The sequence below is a fragment of the Canis lupus genome, chromosome 2, assembly GCF_048164855.1.
Source record: "Canis lupus baileyi chromosome 2, mCanLup2.hap1, whole genome shotgun sequence".
Taxonomy (NCBI): Eukaryota; Metazoa; Chordata; class Mammalia; order Carnivora; family Canidae; genus Canis; species Canis lupus.
Window position 1 is genome coordinate 79,422,345 of NC_132839.1, and position 18,609 is coordinate 79,440,953.

Consider the following 18,609-nt stretch of genomic DNA (forward strand, 5'->3'; position numbering starts at 1 on the left):
CCATCTGTCTTCTGTCCATTAATGTTCGACACTCTTGAGTCGAGGAGTGCTGTCTTATTCTGTCTTCATGGATATGAGATTTTAGGGTAAGTACAGCATCTCTGGAACTTAGTTTGGATTGTACAAAGCTGCACTGCTTATTAACTGTGTGACTCTGGGCCACTTAACTCAACCATCTGTGTCTCAGCGTTCTTGTGGGTTGAGACTGGCATGGTAATAGTACCCATCTCATAGCCTTTACCTTATTAATGGCAAATTAAATAAGCCTGAGACAAGTTTAAATGACTTAAATTTTCATATTAGCATGCATTAATTGCTGCAGATGCTTTTCTGGGAGCAGGTTTTGCTCAGAGAAAATACATGAGTCAGAAGTGGAAACTTTTATTTCTGAAGTAAGGGAAGATGGTAGGAATATATACCATAGAATGTGTCCTGAAGAATTAAAGGGATTAAAACTACATATTCACACATAGTTAATTAGTTGTTGCCTAAGGAGCAACCACAGGACTACAGTGGCATACAATGGTAAATATTTATTTCTTGCATAAGCTTGTGGAGTTTAGATGATCTTGATAGGGCCTGTTGGGGTTGCTGTGTTTAGTTTAGTTGGACTCTATCTAGCATCTACAAAGAAGCTTAGGGTTCAGTGATAGTCTGGATATGGCTGGGATGCTCCATCTTAGAACATCGACATGTTTCCCTGCTCCTGTGACCAGGTACCTAGCTCAAGTACATACTTTTTATGGAGATGTGTACAAGAGGAAGTGCATGAGAGGGAGCCTGCATGCTCACTTCAGTAACACATATGCTAAAATTGTAACAATATGGAGAAGATTAGTGTGGCTCCTGTGCAAGGATGACATGCAAATTCTTGAAGCGTTCCACACTACTAGAAAGAGAGAAAGAGAAAGCCCCATCAAAGCGCTAGGCCACATCACATCCGCTAAGCCTGTCATTAGCCAAAGCAGATGTAGTAGGTTGACTAGTGGTTGCTAAAAACAGACGTCCACATTTCAGAACCTGTGAGAGTAAGTTTGTTCAGTAAAAAGGTCTTGCAGATCTAACTGTTGAAGGAACTCAAGATGAGATTATCCTGGATAACTGTGGCTGGGGGGCCCTAAATCCAGAAATAGGAGTACTTAGAGAGAAGAGGGGCAGACACAGATGCAGAGGGAGGAACCATCTGAAGATAAAGGCAGAGACTGAAATGCTTGAAGCCATTACCAGTTGGAAGAGGGAAGGAAGCGTTCTTCCCTGGAGGCTTTGGAAGCAGTTAACCCGGATGATAACCCTGGTTTTGGACTTCTGCTGTACAGAACCGGAGAGAATATATTTCTGTTGCGCTAAACCACCAAGTTTGTGGCAACTTGTTATGACAGCCCTATAAAAGTAACGTAACAAGTACCACTTCTGGACTTAGATTCAAATAGCAAGGTAAGCAGTGCTCACAGTGAACAGGCTCTGCTCACATGTGCGGAAAAGGGCAGACCACAGAGAAGACTGAAGTACGGAGGCAATTCACTCAGTCAACCACATCTCAGGACTCGGCCCCTACTCCCAAGAAAATGAAAACACTTCATGACACTTTTGTTTTCTCAGTTCGATGAAACATGACAAAGAAACCACCATCATGTACTCACATCCTATATCATTTGATGTTATTTTGATTCATTACGTGTTCAGCAAAAGACTCAAAGGGAGCCCCTGTGATCTCTGCCTCCTAGTAAATCATATGGTTATTTTAATCTTCTTTCTTTAAATGTAGGAGGTACCTGTGACTTGTTTCCAACCAACAGAATATGGCCCAAGTGATGAGGCATGACTCCCATGATTATTTTACATATAAGACTTCATCTTGCCAGCAGACTTACTCTAGAGATTTCGCCCTTGCTGGTTTTGAAGAAGTAAGGACCTATGTTAAGACTTTCACATAGTGAGTTGCTGATGGAAGCTTCAAGGATCTGAGGGAAGCCTCTAGCTATGAGCCAGCACGAAGCCACAGAATTTCTGCAGACGCATGGAACTGAACTCTGCCAACAACCTGGGTCAGCTTGGAAGTAGATTCTTCCCAGTTGAGCCTCCAGATGAGAACACAGTTCAATGACACACATTGCAGCCTTGCAATATCTGGAGCAGAGGGCCCAGCTAAGCTATGATGCCTAGATTCCTGACTCATAGAAACATTGAGATAATGAATGTGTGCTATTTTAAGCTGCTAAGATTGTAGTAGTGCATTAAGCAGCAAAAAAACAATATAATATGTAAAGGAACATTTTCATGCTTGTCAATCATAGATTGGTCTCAATATTTAAGGAATGAATGCACCATAAGCTACTTTTCTAAGATTTCTTTGTTTCTAAATCTGGCACAGAAATTTATTTAGGTAAAAGGGACAGTGATGAACTTCGGGCATGTGAGGTAAAGAAGTAGTATAGAACAATAGTAGAAAACCACAACCATTGAAAAGGGAGATTTATATTTGGTAGTGAACAAAAAGTTGGATAAAAAGATTAACTCTCTTTGTAAATCTAGAGATTTTTTCAGATGAAAGGGGGTAGTAGATTCATTTTGAAAAAGACTCCATGACTAATGAATGGAAATCATAAAAATGCAGTTAACCTTCTAAGTAACTAAATGTGGACAATTAGGGAATAGGCTACCAGGTAAAATGGTGAGTTTTTTGTTCCTGGATAAATTTACACAAAGGTTGAATGAAAGCCTATCCCTGATGTCATGGGGGTGGGCACATGAGATGATAGATAGATACATAGATAAATAAATGTATAAATGGATGGCAAGGTAGATGGATAGTTGGATAGATGGAGATATAATATAAAGAGAGTGATACATGGATATGTGGAGGAGAGTTGGGTGGATAAATGAACAGATACAGCTATGATTATATATTTTACAGATTAATAAAATAGATAGATAGATAGATAGATAGATAGATAGATAGATAGATAGATGATAGATAGATAGAAGATAGATGAGAGAGGAAGAGAAAGGCTTAGCTGGATAAGTGAACAAGTAGATGAATGGATGGATAGAGGGATGAATGTAGGGACAGATGGAGAGATAGATGCACAGATAGATGTACAGACAGCTAGCTAGCTAGACACAGATTCATAGACAGGTAAAGAGGATTTTCGGGAGTTTTTTTTCAACCTTCTTCTTTCTTGAGTTCTAGAAAATTTCAAGTGTTTTCTTCATACTGCTATCTTGCTTTGGGGATGAAAATACTGTAAGTAGTGTAAACTTCTTTGCTAAAAGCGTTAGAAGTATGCTATATACTGTGAGCAAGGGGGAGTGATAGCCCATTTATCAATCAATCTCCTTCCTCTCAATGGTTGATATATTTCTTTTCTAGACTAATTTGTTTGTTGGATGGTGAGTGAATTACAAGCAGCACACGTTGGAATGCTTACTCTATCAAAACAGAAGTCAGCTGCTTTCTACAGCAATGGGTGATGCCAGCTGGCTAAAGAATGGCATTGGCTCCAGCTGTGTTTTGAAGCTACACATTTCATGTTTTACAGTCCAATCAGATGCACTGGCACTGAATGAAATGGGTCCAGAAAATACAAGAGAGGATGACATGAATAGGAAGAGGATAATGCTATGTAGTGAAATAGATTCTAGTCAAGATTCCAGTTAATCGGTCACATTACACACAAATATTCACAGTTAATAACGTGAAGCATTATTTCAGTTTCTATAAATTCTTTCATATGTAGATTTTAGTTAAATATATATATTATATATATTCATGAACAAGTTGCACAATTAAAAAAATATGAAGAGATGTCATCTTTGGATTTGTCTCAATTGAATTTTAGCAAATTATTCTTGTATTTCTTTAGGATTTAAATGCATTCAAATTTTAATTTTGTTTAATGTTACAAAAAACGGAGTGACTTTTGGATTTTGAGTAAGTAAATATTAATATAAAGTGTATACATCAACCAAATCTTAATTCTTTCAATACTCTAATGTTTTCATTCATCCATTCAAATACTGAGCACCAACTATGTGCCCCAAACTAGGATGAGCATATTATAGAAAGTGAACGTGTCATAACCATTACACTCAGGAAATTACAAGATGAAAGGAAACATAGGAGTAAATGTTAATGACACATGGTGGGTACTAGAATAAAGGATTTTACTATATGGCAAAATCTCAAAGAAAAGGAATAATCAATTATCTTTTGAGACTGGCAAAAATTGGTTAGAGCAAATACTATGGTTTGGCCTCTAGTGTGAGTGGAAATGACCAGGAAGAGAAAAGCAGAATGGCAGAAAGGATGCCAGGCCAGGAGGCAGCATGATGAATGTTTAGAAGTCATGGTCATTTGGGGGAAGAGTGAGTAAACTGGGATACATTCTTGCCCAGGGACATCTTTCGATGCAGTACAGAATTAAATGGAGAGAGATGGAATATGAATGGGAAGGAGGGAGAGAAAAAAAAAAGAATGAAATGAAAGAAAAAAAGGAAATGCAAGTAAACTAAACTAGAATGTGAGCAAGGGGAAATGAAGAGAACTAAGAAGAGGAAGAAGACTCAGGTGTGCAGATGTGAAAAAATCAATTATCACTTTCATGTAGTATTTTCTGCAACTAAAATAAAAGATGTATCTAGTCATGTGTTTTTGTGTTGTGACTATATTTTAATTTTTAAAATTAAAACTGAATCATTAGAAAAATGACACCCAATTATGTAATTTCTAGGGTTAATTTCATGATATGCCCTCTTTATATTCTAGGATTTTCAGAGGGATTTTTAACAATTATTTATTTATTTGGGAGAGAGAGAGAGAGAGAGAGAGATCATGAGTGGGTTGGGGGAATGGGCAAAGAGAGAGGGAGAAGCAGATTCCCTACTGAGCAGGAAGCCTGACATGAGACTCAATCCCAGGATCCTGAGATCACGATCTGACCTGAAGGCAAGAGGCTTGACCGGTTGAAACAATCAGGCACCCCTTCCAAGGGAATTTATAACAGCTCTGTTATTTATTACTTATATTCATCCGCCCATCATTTACTCTACTATCACATAATTCATATATTCATTCAAAAAGGTTTTATGAGCCTCTTTGAATCCAGGAATAATGTCAGATATTAGGGATATGATATTGGATAAAATGGTCCAAGTCCTTGCCTTCTAATGATACTGCCTTTTCTAACTGAAATGACATCAGACTTAAGAAGAAGATGCAAATTAGAACACAAAATTTCAGATTTTTTTGCTTGCCATTTAGAATTGTCATCACCTCCTGTAATTACTTTCATAGACACTGACTCTTACTTTGCCTCTGGAGAGTTCTGATTTGTCCAAAATGACCCGGTTCCATTTTTCTGAATGCAAATTCAGATATTTGTATAAGATGGTTTTGTATGTTTATTCTCTTTGTGATTCATTTTAGGCCACTTTGCCAAGGCCTTTAATTGAATAAAATTGTTATCCCTATATTTATCTAGTTATAATAATCAGTACCCTTAATTTTTATGCCAACTTTTCTCCATAAGCTGCCACAGGAGGGTAATGGCAATTGAAAAGCTACAAAGAGGTGGGAATAATTATTGTGACCAGCTTGTCATCAGAACAAATTCTATTAATCCTCAGAGAAAGTCCTGCCAATCCAGCAACATGTCTTTCCCACTGGGAGGGTAAAGCTCCTCATCCTTTTTCCCTGCCTTCTCTAAATTGCTGCCCCACATTTACTGTTGCAACTGCATTATTGGCCAGTGACCTGATATTTTTCTCCTGCCTGCCAAATGGTTAGGAACCACAAACAGGCTGCTTCCCTTTCTCGAGGCAAAATTACCATACACAAACATCCGACTCAGGATAAGTAAATTACCTTGGTCAATTGATTTACAATTTATCTGGGGCAAGGTTTTGATAGAGATATTAAAAGGGAAGTAAAATTTATAATACTGACATAAAGCCCAGAATCCACTGCTTCTGCCAAGAGCAGCCGTACACTCCACTCCACCAGGCAGGTTAACTCAGCATTTTGGCTTACTGGATTTTTCCATTTCTAACAGCTTCATCTATGCTTTGGGGTTTAAATAACCTTCTGATAAGGCCTCATGTCCCTAGTAGAGTACAGCCTTGTGCATATGAGAACAGCAGCTCCATATTCTCCTGGGTGTGCTTTGGAATCCTATAACCCAGTCCCTTCCTTTGATTCCTCCTATTCTCCAGTAGGTGGTAGACAAGCAGTACTGTGACTACTTACTTAAGCTGCCAGAAAATGTGGGAATAGGAACCAGGGTGTTTTTCCCCAGGCAAGGAATAGATCAGGATGCATTATAGGCTGTTGCTGCTTTCTTCCTAACTCTTGTTTTGGCCATCAAATCCTCTCTTAAATGTATCCAGTCACATTTTTGTAAACCATTACGAATGCTGGTCCAGTCGTACTATTCTAAAATAAAAGAACACAAAAATAATAAAAGAACAAACTAAATACTCTTCTCGCAGATGGATTGTTTTGGTTGTGGAGATATAGATATTTTGTGAAAATCAAGTTAAAGATGAACAATGCCAGATCCCAGACTGCAGGCTGGGTCCCTCCTCACATCTTATATTTATTCGGTGTAGGTAATAACACATGACAGACAGAAGATGCTTACTAAATTTACGTTACATATATTTTCTAAATTTTCCTGCTAGGATTTGAGAGTAGGGGTGGAGGGCTGGAGAAAAGAGAAGACAAAGAGAGGGAGGACAGTAGGACATGGCATATTGAGGAATATGATCATGGATTATCTTTAAACTGTTGACAATTTACTAAACTGTTACTATTTACTGTTTAAGGTTTATTTTATAGTATTACTATGGAGTATGGAATTTTCACATTGTCCAGGTGACAGATCTTTTTCTCATGGGAAAATAATACAGTATCATTCTTGTTAAGAAGAGTCCAACAAATCAAACCATTATCTTTTTGATTAACATACTACATCTAAAAACATCTTTCTTAGGATAGTGTCCGTTCAATCATCATGGAACTTTCAATTACTTGAGAACATAAGGAATCAAGTGTCAAAAAAAAAAATAAAAAACAAAGATTTAAATATACGCAAAAATCAAAGTTTAGTAACTATAAATATTCTCCTACGCTGTGCTTTCTCGATAATCAAGGTTAACTAAAAAGTATGCCTTCCTCTGGACCCAAGAGTAATCATTATTAAAAGTAAAAGAGAAAACACCAAACATTGGCTTGGCTATGGTGGTGTTTTGTGCGCTGTGTGGGTGTGCCATCTGTTTCAAATCTTCAACCTTTATTCATAATCCTCATGTCATTGACTTGTTTTGTATCTACTTCTTTGTATCCAAATTCAACCTCCCTGTTTGCCTGTATCCTTAAACTCTATTTCTACATATGCTTTCTTCTCCAGTTGACATCTAGACTTTTTTCTTGGCCTCATATGGCCTGTAAGTTTTCTTGCAAATATTATGTACTTAATAATGCCCTATTATATTAAATTGTATTCATCTTATTTCTGACTATGCTGTATAACAATATTGGGACTGACTTCACCTTACCTGCTCATTTTACCTGTTCTCTTGATTTTTAACAGATATCGTGTATTAACACCTGCCTTCATCCTCAGAGTTTGTAGTACCTCCATGGAAAATTTAAATGTACTAATCATTTGTTCATGCTCTCTATTCTATGGACACACTATTCATTCCGTCTTCAAGATACACATTCCTAAACCCCATCTTCCCCAATATGCCATGAAGTCCATGATCCCTATGGCACAAGTCAGGGTATATAAATGAGAAAATGATCTTGCTTGAATTTAACTTTCACAAATCAGATTGGAGACAGTAAGATTTCAAGACAGAGAATTTCCTTAAGATGTGCTTGACCCTTAGTAAAAGCAGGATTTTCTTTAATAGTTTGGTGTCCATTTATCCTTCTTGTTCTAATGGACGTTTACATTTCATTTTTTTCCTTTTTTTCTTTTTTTTGTAAATTTATTTTTTATTGGTGTCAATTTGCCAACATATAGAATAACACCCAGTGCTCATCACATCAAGTGCACCCTCAGTGCCCATCACCCAGTCACCCCTACCCCCTGCCCACCTCCACTTCCCCCACCCCTAGTTTGTTTCCCAGAGTTAGGAGTCTCTCATGTTCTGTCTCCTTTCTGATATTTCCCACTCATTTTTTCTCCTTTCCTCTTTATTCCCTGTCACTATTTTTTATATTCCCCAAATGAATGAGACCATGTAATGTTTGTCCTTCTCCGATTGACTTATTTCACTCAGCATAATACCCTCCAGTTCCATCCACGTCGAAGCAAATGATGGGTATTCATGGTTTTTAATGGCTGAGGAATATTCCATTGTATACATAGACCACATCTTCTTTATCCATTCATCTTTCGATGGACACCGAGGCTCCTTCCACAGTTTGGACATTGTGGACATTTCTGCTAGAAACATCGGGGTGTAGGTGTCCCGGCGTTTCACTGCATCTGTATCTTTGGGGTAAATCCCCAGCAGCGCAATTGCTGGGTCGTAGGGCAGGTCTATTTTTAACTCTTTGAGGAACCTTCACACAGTTTTCCAGAGTGGCTGCACCAGTTCACATTCCCACCAACAATGCATGAGGGTTCCCCTTTCTCCACATCCTCTCCAACATTTGTGGTTTCCTGCCTTGTTAATTTTCCCCTTTCTCACTGGTGTGAGGTGGTATCTCATTGTGGTTTTGATTTGCAATGTAGATGTCATTTGGTTTGTAATGTAGATGTCTCAGGAGTAATAGCATCTGTAGCAATAGGATGGTGGGTGACAATGCCAAACTTTACTGAGCCTGGTAATCATGGAAAACATGACAGTTAAGGAAACTCTCCCACATTTTGTTCCTGGACCTGGCTTGCTCTAAAAAAAGCACTCTTTTCCATATGACTCAGCTAAAATTCATGGATGTCCCCTTTGCTTACCTGTGACAAAGCTAGACACAGACCTACAAATTCCTATTTATCGTCTTATAAATGAGTAGCTGAATTGCTTTGGTCCCACTAATAAGTCAGAACTGAGTGCTTATCAACTGACTTTGATCAGGATTCTCCACTATCTCCCATGCTCCTGAACTGTGACCCATCCTCAGCCTGATCCAGTGTAACAGCCCTTCTGCTATGGACCTTCTTAAGAACAGGTTGGCTTTCCAGGTAAACATTCACTAACCTACCACCCAATCATGCCGTACTTCTCACACCACTTCCCTAAACCTAGTTTCCTAGTCTCCCATGCTCTTCTGTGAAACGGAAGCCCCTTTCTCTCTAATCTTTGGATTGACAGCAGGTCTCTTGGTCAGAATATTCTTCCTATTGCAACAGACTCTCTCCCCCCATTGCAAAAATTACTTTAATCCATTTTGCACTAAACCTTTGGAATAAAGTCTCTCCATATCTAGATACAGAGTTTGGTTTTTATTCAATAGTTTCTGGTACTATGACTTGGATTAAGATTGGGTCAAGCCTATGGATTCCCACATCCTCACACAGGATATGGTACCTTGTGTGTCCTTTGCACTCCCTCGCTGCTAGGCAACTCAGGGATCCTTGAGTGAGTTCAATTTTCAAACCAGTGTCCCAGACATCTTTTCTGTTGAAGTAGTAAGGAGTTACTTTGATATTTTTTTTTCAGGTGGAGACTATTCTATTTCCCCTTCTCTGAGGCCTCTTTTGTTTTTCCTAGATTCCCCACATCTGGAGATCATTCAGGGCATGATCTTTTCCTTTGGTCCAGAGATTTCCCAAGGAGTTTCCCACAGCTCTCCATCCCAGGGATTGTGTAAGAAATTAGTCAATGGAATTTTACCCTAGCTACTTTAAAGTTTTCTTTTGTTTTTCTTTTTCTCCTTTGGTTTAACTATCTGTTAATCCCATAGGTAACTCTCGCTCTTAATCCTCCCTCTTCTCCTAGGGACTATATGATTTGCTCTTATAGCACTAATTCAGTCTAATACTTCCAATAATGGTACTATATGCCATTTTTCTGCAGCTCTCCTGAATCCTAATCTCTGACCCCTTTCAATACCTCTTTCTACTTCATCCCCTTCTCCTCACTTCAGCCCTTCGATTCCCTGTAGTCATTTGAATTTAAGTCCTCTTCCTCTAATAGTGGCTCTCAATAGGCTCAAAGATCCCAAGAGCAACCTGCTTCCTAGAGGAAATAGGAAAGATATTTTACCCCCTCAGAAGGACTTTGGAGACACAAAGGTAGCCTTGTGTTCTCTCCTCAGTCCTTGACCTAAAATTTAGTTCACGGGATCCCTGGGTGGCGCAGCGGTTTGGCGCCTGCCTTTGACCCAGGGCGCGATCCTGGAGACCCGGGATCGAATCCCACATCAGGTTCCCAGTGCATGGAGCCTGCTTCTCCCTCTGCCTGTGTCTCTGCCTCTCTCTCTCTCTCTCACTGTGTGCTTATCATAAATAAATTAAATTAAAAAAAAATTAAAAAAATAAAAAATAAAAAAAAATAAAATTTAGTTCACATTCTCCCTAGGATTATACATCATGACAAATGCACTCTTATAGGTTTCCCTCATAATTATTAGTAAGGAGCAAAATCAACTTGCCCCATCTTCCAGAAAAACATTCTTTGTGAAAATGAAGAGGTGGGGGAAAGGACAAGAGTCAAGTCTTTTATATAAACCAGTAACTTTGCATTCTGGGGTATATGCCTAAAACATGGTTAAAATTTTAGAGTTGAAGCTATAGTCTTGTTATTTTTGTCTGTCTATATGAGTATGTATGCATGTATATACATATATGTAGTATTTTCTTACCTCTAAGTGGTATTATCAAGTGAGATTATATAACCCCTTTAAAGAGCTCTATTATAAATGGTTTAAAAATAACTAAGTAGTTACACAAACTGAATATGCTTAAAATTCCCAGAAAATAATGAAATTGAGCTTACTCTAAAAATTTTTATTTTAATAGTAATTATGTTTTGTAGTATGTTAGCTTGCAGATAGTTTTCAAGAACATTTTTAGTAATTTATCACCTTAAACTTGCGAAAGTAAGTATACGTGGAATGCAGGATATGTTTTTGTTACAAAAAAAGAGATAATTTTTCCTAAGGTAAATCGCTATTTTATTCAAGAATGAGAAAGATAAACTGCAGAAAACACACAAATAGATATGGAAAGTTGTGGGAGGTTTGTGGAAATGGGATTTTATTTACTATGATCGACACTGGCTAATTTTGAGTGTTTATTTCTAATATTCCTAAATGAGACTTAGCATAAAATATTATACTCATAAAAAAAACTAGGGTTTGGTTTTCTCTTTGTTATAATGACAAAAAGATTTTGGACTACTAGTCTTCTCCTTAATAAGAGTTTGTAAGATATTTTTCTTTACATTTTTAGTTGTCTGCCCGGAAGGCAAAGATTCTACACCTAATAGAAAAAAGATTTGTGCATAATCCTGTCTTTGAGATTCCTAGGAAATCTTTGGAAAAATCACAAAATATTTGTTCTTTCACTTTGTAAAAAGATAGATATGTATTAAAATAAGTTTATTTGATACATCATGAGATTCATGGAGGTGTTGTTCTGATACTTAACCATCCATAGGTTAGATTTGGGTAAAATATTATTAATGTAAGTATTTCAGAAATCGTATAAAGCTCCTGGAGCTCTAACAAAGTCTTTGCTGTCCATGATGTTTTTTTTTGTTTTGTTTTGTTTTTTTTTTTTTTGTCCATGATGTTTTTAATTGTTAGAGTCCTAACGATGATTTGTCTGATATTAAATAATATTATCTTGTTATCAATCATAAATCCAGCTATTTTATAAAATGTACCATCCACAGAAACAAATGTCCTTGCCAATCACCTTCTTTTTATAATAAGCTTCTATCAGTCATTTTATTTTTTTTATTTTTTTAAGATTTTATTTATTTATTCATGAGAGACACAGAGACAGAGGCAAAGACATAGGCAGAGGGAGAAGCAGGTTCCCTGTGGGGAGTCTGATGTGGGACTTGATCCCAAGACCCCGGGATCATGCCCTGGGCCAAGGGCAGACACTCAACCACTGAGACATTTAGGCACCTCTTATTCATTTTAAATCTTTCCAAACAATTTTTTGTTTTACTGTAATTATTCCAAGATTGTGCTTACAATCAGCTACAGACCAGAATTCAACTAAAAAGGACTTTGTCAGAGACCCATGGTAAAGACTGTGCCAGGTACTTGTGAGCCCAGTTTTGATGACACTGCTTAACTAATTTTAAGACCCTACCACAGAATGAAGTCAGGGTTCTTAGAATTCTAATTGAGAAGCTGATAGATTCATTAGACTGCTAACCCAAGATGGTTGAGACAAGAATTAATTGCACAGGACTAAAAGAACTGACAAGAGATGATAATGGGCTTCATTTGGAATACTGCTGATGCTTTAATGTCCAATTTTCTGGAAATAAGGAACCTCTTTCTCTTTTCTCTGAAGCCATCTATAACTCATAACAATTTAATATACTTTACTTTTATAAAAGGAAATGAAACATCAATATTTTTCTCCCTGCCCGGTCCCCTCCAGAATTTTGTACTCTCTTAAACCTTTATTTGCATAGGTTCAACAAGAATCTGGCCTCCTTGTTAACAGAACATACTGGAAGCATTGATTATATAACCAAAGATTTGAGTGAAATGTTATATTTGAGAATGATACTTGATTCAGATAGAAATAGACACTTTCAAAAAACTGTGGTTGACTTCATGGAACCATGATTATTATTTTTTAATTTAAATTCAATTTGCCAACATATAGGACAACACCGAGTGCTCATCTCGTCAAGTGCCTTTCTTAGGGCCCATCACGCCATCACCCCATCATGCTCATAAAGCTCTTCTGGGAAAACTGGCTTGGTACCCAGCTTAGAGTGTTCACAGCCTTACACATGACAGAGGAAAGTAACTTGTCAGCAAATTCAGGAAACTCAAATATTTTGAGGTCATTTGTAAAGAAAGGAATATACCCAAATTGATAGATACTACGTGTGAAATCTTGTGATGAGTTCTTGTGTTGGCTTCCTAGCTTCAAGAGACTTTTAAAATTGGATATGAGGGCAGCCCCGGTGGTGTAGCAGTTTAGCGCCGCCTGCAGCCTGGGGTGTGATCCTGAAGTCCCGGGATCGAATCCCATGTCAGGCTTCCTGTATGGAGCCTGCTTCTCCCCCTGCCTGTGTCTCTGCTTCTGTCTCTATGAATAAATAAAATCTTAAAAAAATTAAAAAAATGGATATGAGATTCTTTATGAAAACATCTAGCAAAACAAATTTATAAAAGCCTATGTATATGTTATCATTTTTGTAGTACTTACATAAATAATCAGGCCAAACTGTAATGAGCTTCATTTTATGATCAAAAATAATCACTCTTTGGTGTTACCTTTGATCAAAAAGAGGTTAACTATAGAGAGAAATTTTGTGTTTCAGTGAAAAACTATAGAACACTCTAGTGGATTACCAGATTCTGGCACTGTTCATCAGCTGGGAGCTAAATCTGCCCTTCTTTGTAATTTGCAGGCAACTGCTAGGTATGAAAAAAAAAAACATTTTGTTACCTACCCATAAACTGGATCAAAATCTGTTATTTTATGCGCAGTGTCATTCTTTGGCAAAATTTCAATTCTCCCAGTTTCTTTCAATATCTGGTTAAAGTCCTCCAAACACACATAGCCATTTTTTCTCCCTCCCTCCTGACTTAGTGACACTGAGAACTAAAACCTGACTGCCCAGATCTTTATTGGAACTTTAGGTTGCCTGCAGGTTGACTCTTCTCTCAGATCTGAAGAAGCACTATGTGACATAAAGTTCAAGGACTTGATATATACCTCAGAGGACCCATCACTGCAGCCAACCATGCATGCGTGGGCTAGACTTCTCCCTCTACTAGCTGCTGCCTGGGTCACTAAGAAACTCTGGTAAAATGTTCAGGTCATGCATGCCTTATATGCAAGGTAACCATGGCTGTCAAAAACACCAAGAGCAACCTCTTAGCTTTAACAACCCAAGGGGCATGCTACAGAATAGAAAGATTTTAGTCCATTAACTTCTTAAACTCCTATGTTAATATTTCAGTTTTGCATTGTTGGCACCCCTCTTTTAAGATGCAAAAAGCAAATATTTGTCACCACTTCTCAGTAGATGGATCAACTGATTTTGCAAAAGCAATGTCTACCAGAGTCCTCAGGAGACTATTTCTTAGACCCTCCTTTGCCCCACCTAGGAGATCAGATTCCTTTGAGCTGCTCTGCAAAGAATGCATATTATGAGTCTTGCATAGAGGAGGGACTGGCATGTTGAAGTTTACCTAAACCTTGTGACTCTGGAAAACAGGGAACGTTAATAAAATCTCCCCACTATTGTATTTGGAAAAAATTTGTCATGAATAAACACTCTTTCTCTATTACTTAGAGAAGACAGGATACCCCCTTGTTTACCTTTGGTAAGGCCAAACACAGACCTACATTTCTCATTATCATTCTTTGCTTCATAAATGAAGAACTGAACTCTTTTGTCCTCATTGATCAATTGTGATAAAATGCTTGAGAACCAAATTTTGGTAAAGTTTCTTTTCTCTCTTAGACCCCGAATTTTGACTCATTTTCAACAAGAGCCAGCATAAACCCCTCCTTAATACACACACACAATCACATACACACACAGAACAGTCTGACTTCAAGGTAAATAATTTTTTGGTCTACTATCCCATCATGGCACATTTTCATTCCAATATCCCAAACGTGGTTCTTTCTAGACTTGAGTACTCCTCTTTATAAAATAAAAGTCTTTTCTTTTTCCACCTAGCCATTGAAAATCTTGCAGATCTCATAGTCTTATATCTTCCTTGTTATAATAACCTCTTTCTTTGACAAGAGAACTGTAGTATCAGTTAATCTTAGGGTTGTATATGGCTTCAAATTTGGCCTGGTTCAATGGCTTTCGATATCGTTTCAACTGCAAAATTCTTTGAAGAAACAATAACACAGGTCTTGACTGTGGAGAACATGCAATAGAGACTGATTGTATATGAGTTTTGGGTTCCAAATCATCATCAACAACAACAAAAAAAAGTGAATTTTGAATACTTAAAACTACACAAAAAAATCTTTTACAAAGACCTGCTTTTTAGGTCAACACTTAATTTCTTAATAAGCAACAGAGCCAAATTTTCCTATATCAGTGGGTAGATGATATGTTTTTGGTTTTGCATTAAGCAATTGGTTTGAATAGAGAAGCCATATGAAAAATGTATTTCTTTAAATTCTAGAATCATACTCAAGGCTGTAAGATACCCACAGAATAAACAATACATAGAAATTTAGAAAAACACTTACCAGTATCTTCCATTTTCCTCTAAGTATACACTCACTGACTTACCTAAAATTTACTTTTAATAGGTTAAACTCATGTTTTGATGTGACTACACTGTATTAGAAGCTGCTTTTGGGGACACCTGGGTGGCTCAGCAGTTAAGCATCTGTCTTTAGCTCAGGGAGGATCCTGGGGTCTTAGGATCGAGTCCTGCATCAGGCTCCCTATGTGGAGCCTGCTTCTCTTTCTGCCTGTGTCTCTGCCTCTCTCTGCATATCTCTCATATTCATAAGTAAATAAAATCTTGAAGAAGAAGAAGAAGAAGAAGAAGTTGTTGCTTTTGTTGAAATAAGAGTGGTGGGTTCATAGTGGGTGGGTTCACCCACTAAACTCTTCAACTTCCCCTTAACTCCTCAGAATCCAGAACTTCTCTTGAGCATTAATTTAAACCCCCTGATCTAGCCCAGCCACCACTTCAAAAATGGAGACAATGCTAGTCTCACTACTGTGTTAACATACACAATATTTTCATTATCTTTTTCAATCACATGGGCTTCCTCATACACAAAATTTCTATATTGCTGCTACTTTGGTGCCTACTAAAAATTGCTTCAAAGAAGTTTGGAATTGTCAGGTTCTTTTAAAGAAGGTCAAGAGCCTCTGGGATCAGAAATAGATGAAGGCTGTAGTTTTTCTTTTGTAAACCCAACTAGAAATTGACATGCTGCTCTGAAAATAAGACTTTTGCTAAATTCTATCAAAATGACAAACATTAATTAGCAACCAATCATGAGAACAGCTGTTGCATCTTTTGATGTAAGCTTAGGGTAGTCCCTACTCTCTGCCCATAAGTACTGTGACAAGCAATTTTCATGGGGGTGAAATTCTGGGGCACCAAATCACGTGAATCTCAGGACCTAGGACACCACTCAGAATTGGTGTTGCTAAAATCTTATAACTTGTTTGTAAACTGGAACCTGGATCATCTTTCTAATAAATCCCATAAGAATATAGTTTCAGGCATGGAAAATAGTCTTTAACATCTTTTATGCCAGTTAACAAATCCCTAGATACAGATTCTGATATTTAAAATTTTGCCTATTTGTCCTAGACTAACATACCTGATTAGGTATTTCAAAAACTATATAAATATTCTTGGATTGTATCCTGAATAAGATGCTTCAAATGCTGACTTCCATAGTGTATAGAATAAAACACATTTATTCAGAATTATTTTAAAGTGATCCAGACAGTAAGAAAACAGACCCAAGGAAACTAAAAAGTTAACAGATGTTCCAAATGCCATAAAATTACCTTAGATTCAAGTTATACCTAGAAAAACATTTAGTCTACTTTTTTTTTTTTTATTCATTGATTTGGTTTTAGTCAAACATGTAGTCTTCCCTAGAGTAAGGAAAGTATCTTAAATATCAAGAAATCTCTGTCCGGTGATCTTTCTAATATATAGGTTAAATATTCTGTTTCTCAGACCTTGTTTAAACCGTCAAAACTTATAGTTTATTTTTGATTCTAAAATTGATTAATTTGTAAGAAAATTCTAAATTCTTGTAAAATAAATTAATGGAAGTTATAATAAAATAATTTAATATAACCTTGCCTCTACCTTTCTCACCAGTAAAATGAGCCATTAAGAAGACTGATAAGCATTTAAGAGTTCTTATTATTCTTTAGCAAATTTTATTCATTTGTGAGAAAAAAAAAACCCGTCAACATGCCATGATTTATGAGCATTTAAATTTTCAAACTTTTTGGAATTTTTTCCTGACTTATTTGGGCATTTAATTCACTCCATATTTTATTTTTGCCATTTATATTTCATATTCACAAGTTATTATATGATTTCTGAATGCTGTGTATTCATTCTCATTAGGTTCCCAGCTACGTATTAAAGACATTGTGTTAATTAGATGGAGTGAAAATTAGTTTTACCTCCATAAAATAAATAGCTTATTTTAACTTTGTGTATGTTGTTTTATATATTATTATTCCATTGAAAGAATTAAGAAAAGAATTACAGTAGCCATCTTGGATATATAGATATATAGATTATATATAAGTGTCAAAATTGCTATGAAATTTTCAAAATATTTTCTGCTGAGAGAATAGAAAATGCTATAATTTAGAGCTGGGGGGAATAATGTACATGAATACTACTTATTTCTAAGTAAACACGATTAAAACAAATTTATGAATATTTTAACATTTGTAATGCAATGATGTTTTGATCTGTGAGCATATGTTGAACACACAAAAAATCTTCAGCACTTGATAAGGCAAATATTTCCTGGGAGATAACATTTTTTTCTTTTTCTATATGCATTATTTATTATCAGATAAGTAAGATCAGTATGCTTTGAAGAGGCTCATCATAAAGTGTCAAGGCAGTAGGTAACAAATCAATGGCTGTTTAAATGATTGTTTTTCCCTAAGGGAAAATATATTTTGGTTTGGAGACCTAACTTCATTATGCCTCAGTACATACTGAGTGAAAAATACTATTTCCGTCATTAATGTGTTTATAAAAGCTTTTTGTTGTCTGCGCTGAAAAGTCATTTGGTTGAATTTTTTCTTGTGATGTATTGTCTGGCAGTAAAAGCTAATGCACTCAGTAGCATTTGTAGACTTTCAAATTTTAACTAAATTTTTAAAGAGGAATACGTCTCACTATATTATTAATTATTATGAATGATCATACATCAATCAGAAATGGATGTGAATTCAATTTTTTAAACTAAGCATACCAATCTCTCCTCATACATATTTTACACTGTTCAAGGAGAGATTTCAATAGTTTAATTTCACCACAATGATCACTGCTATTTGAGATTTTCAAGCTCTGCTGAGTTTTCCTGTCTATTATTTTGTTTCTATAAAGATATTTCTAGAGAGAGTAGCAGAACAACTAGTATTGCAGCTACTGTTGATGTCATATTTCATTCTGTAATAAATAAGATTAACTTTTAAAATGTTTTAGCTAATTAATATTATTTATAAGCACTCAAATATATATACTCTCTTTAGTCATTTGTAGTTATATACTCTGTCATTTACTTAAAAAAATTTCCATATATATATATATATATATATATATATATATATACACAATTACACATTAATGTGCATGTTACCCTTAAAGTATACCCTAAAGGCTACTAGATTTTTCTGAAACCTTATTAGCAATCCACACAAAAATAGAAATTACTAAAGTTTCAGATTTTTATGTTTAAAAACCAT

At 36.3% G+C, this 18,609-nt stretch overlaps 1 non-coding gene across 1 annotated transcript; it reads left to right on the forward strand.

Moving 5' to 3' along the window:
- Nucleotides 1-784: 784 nt before the first annotated feature.
- On the forward strand, nt 785-891 carry LOC140624162 (U6 spliceosomal RNA). Its single transcript, XR_012023682.1, has one exon. It is a non-coding gene; the product is annotated as a U6 spliceosomal RNA (small nuclear RNA).
- Nucleotides 892-18,609: the final 17,718 nt, after the last annotated feature.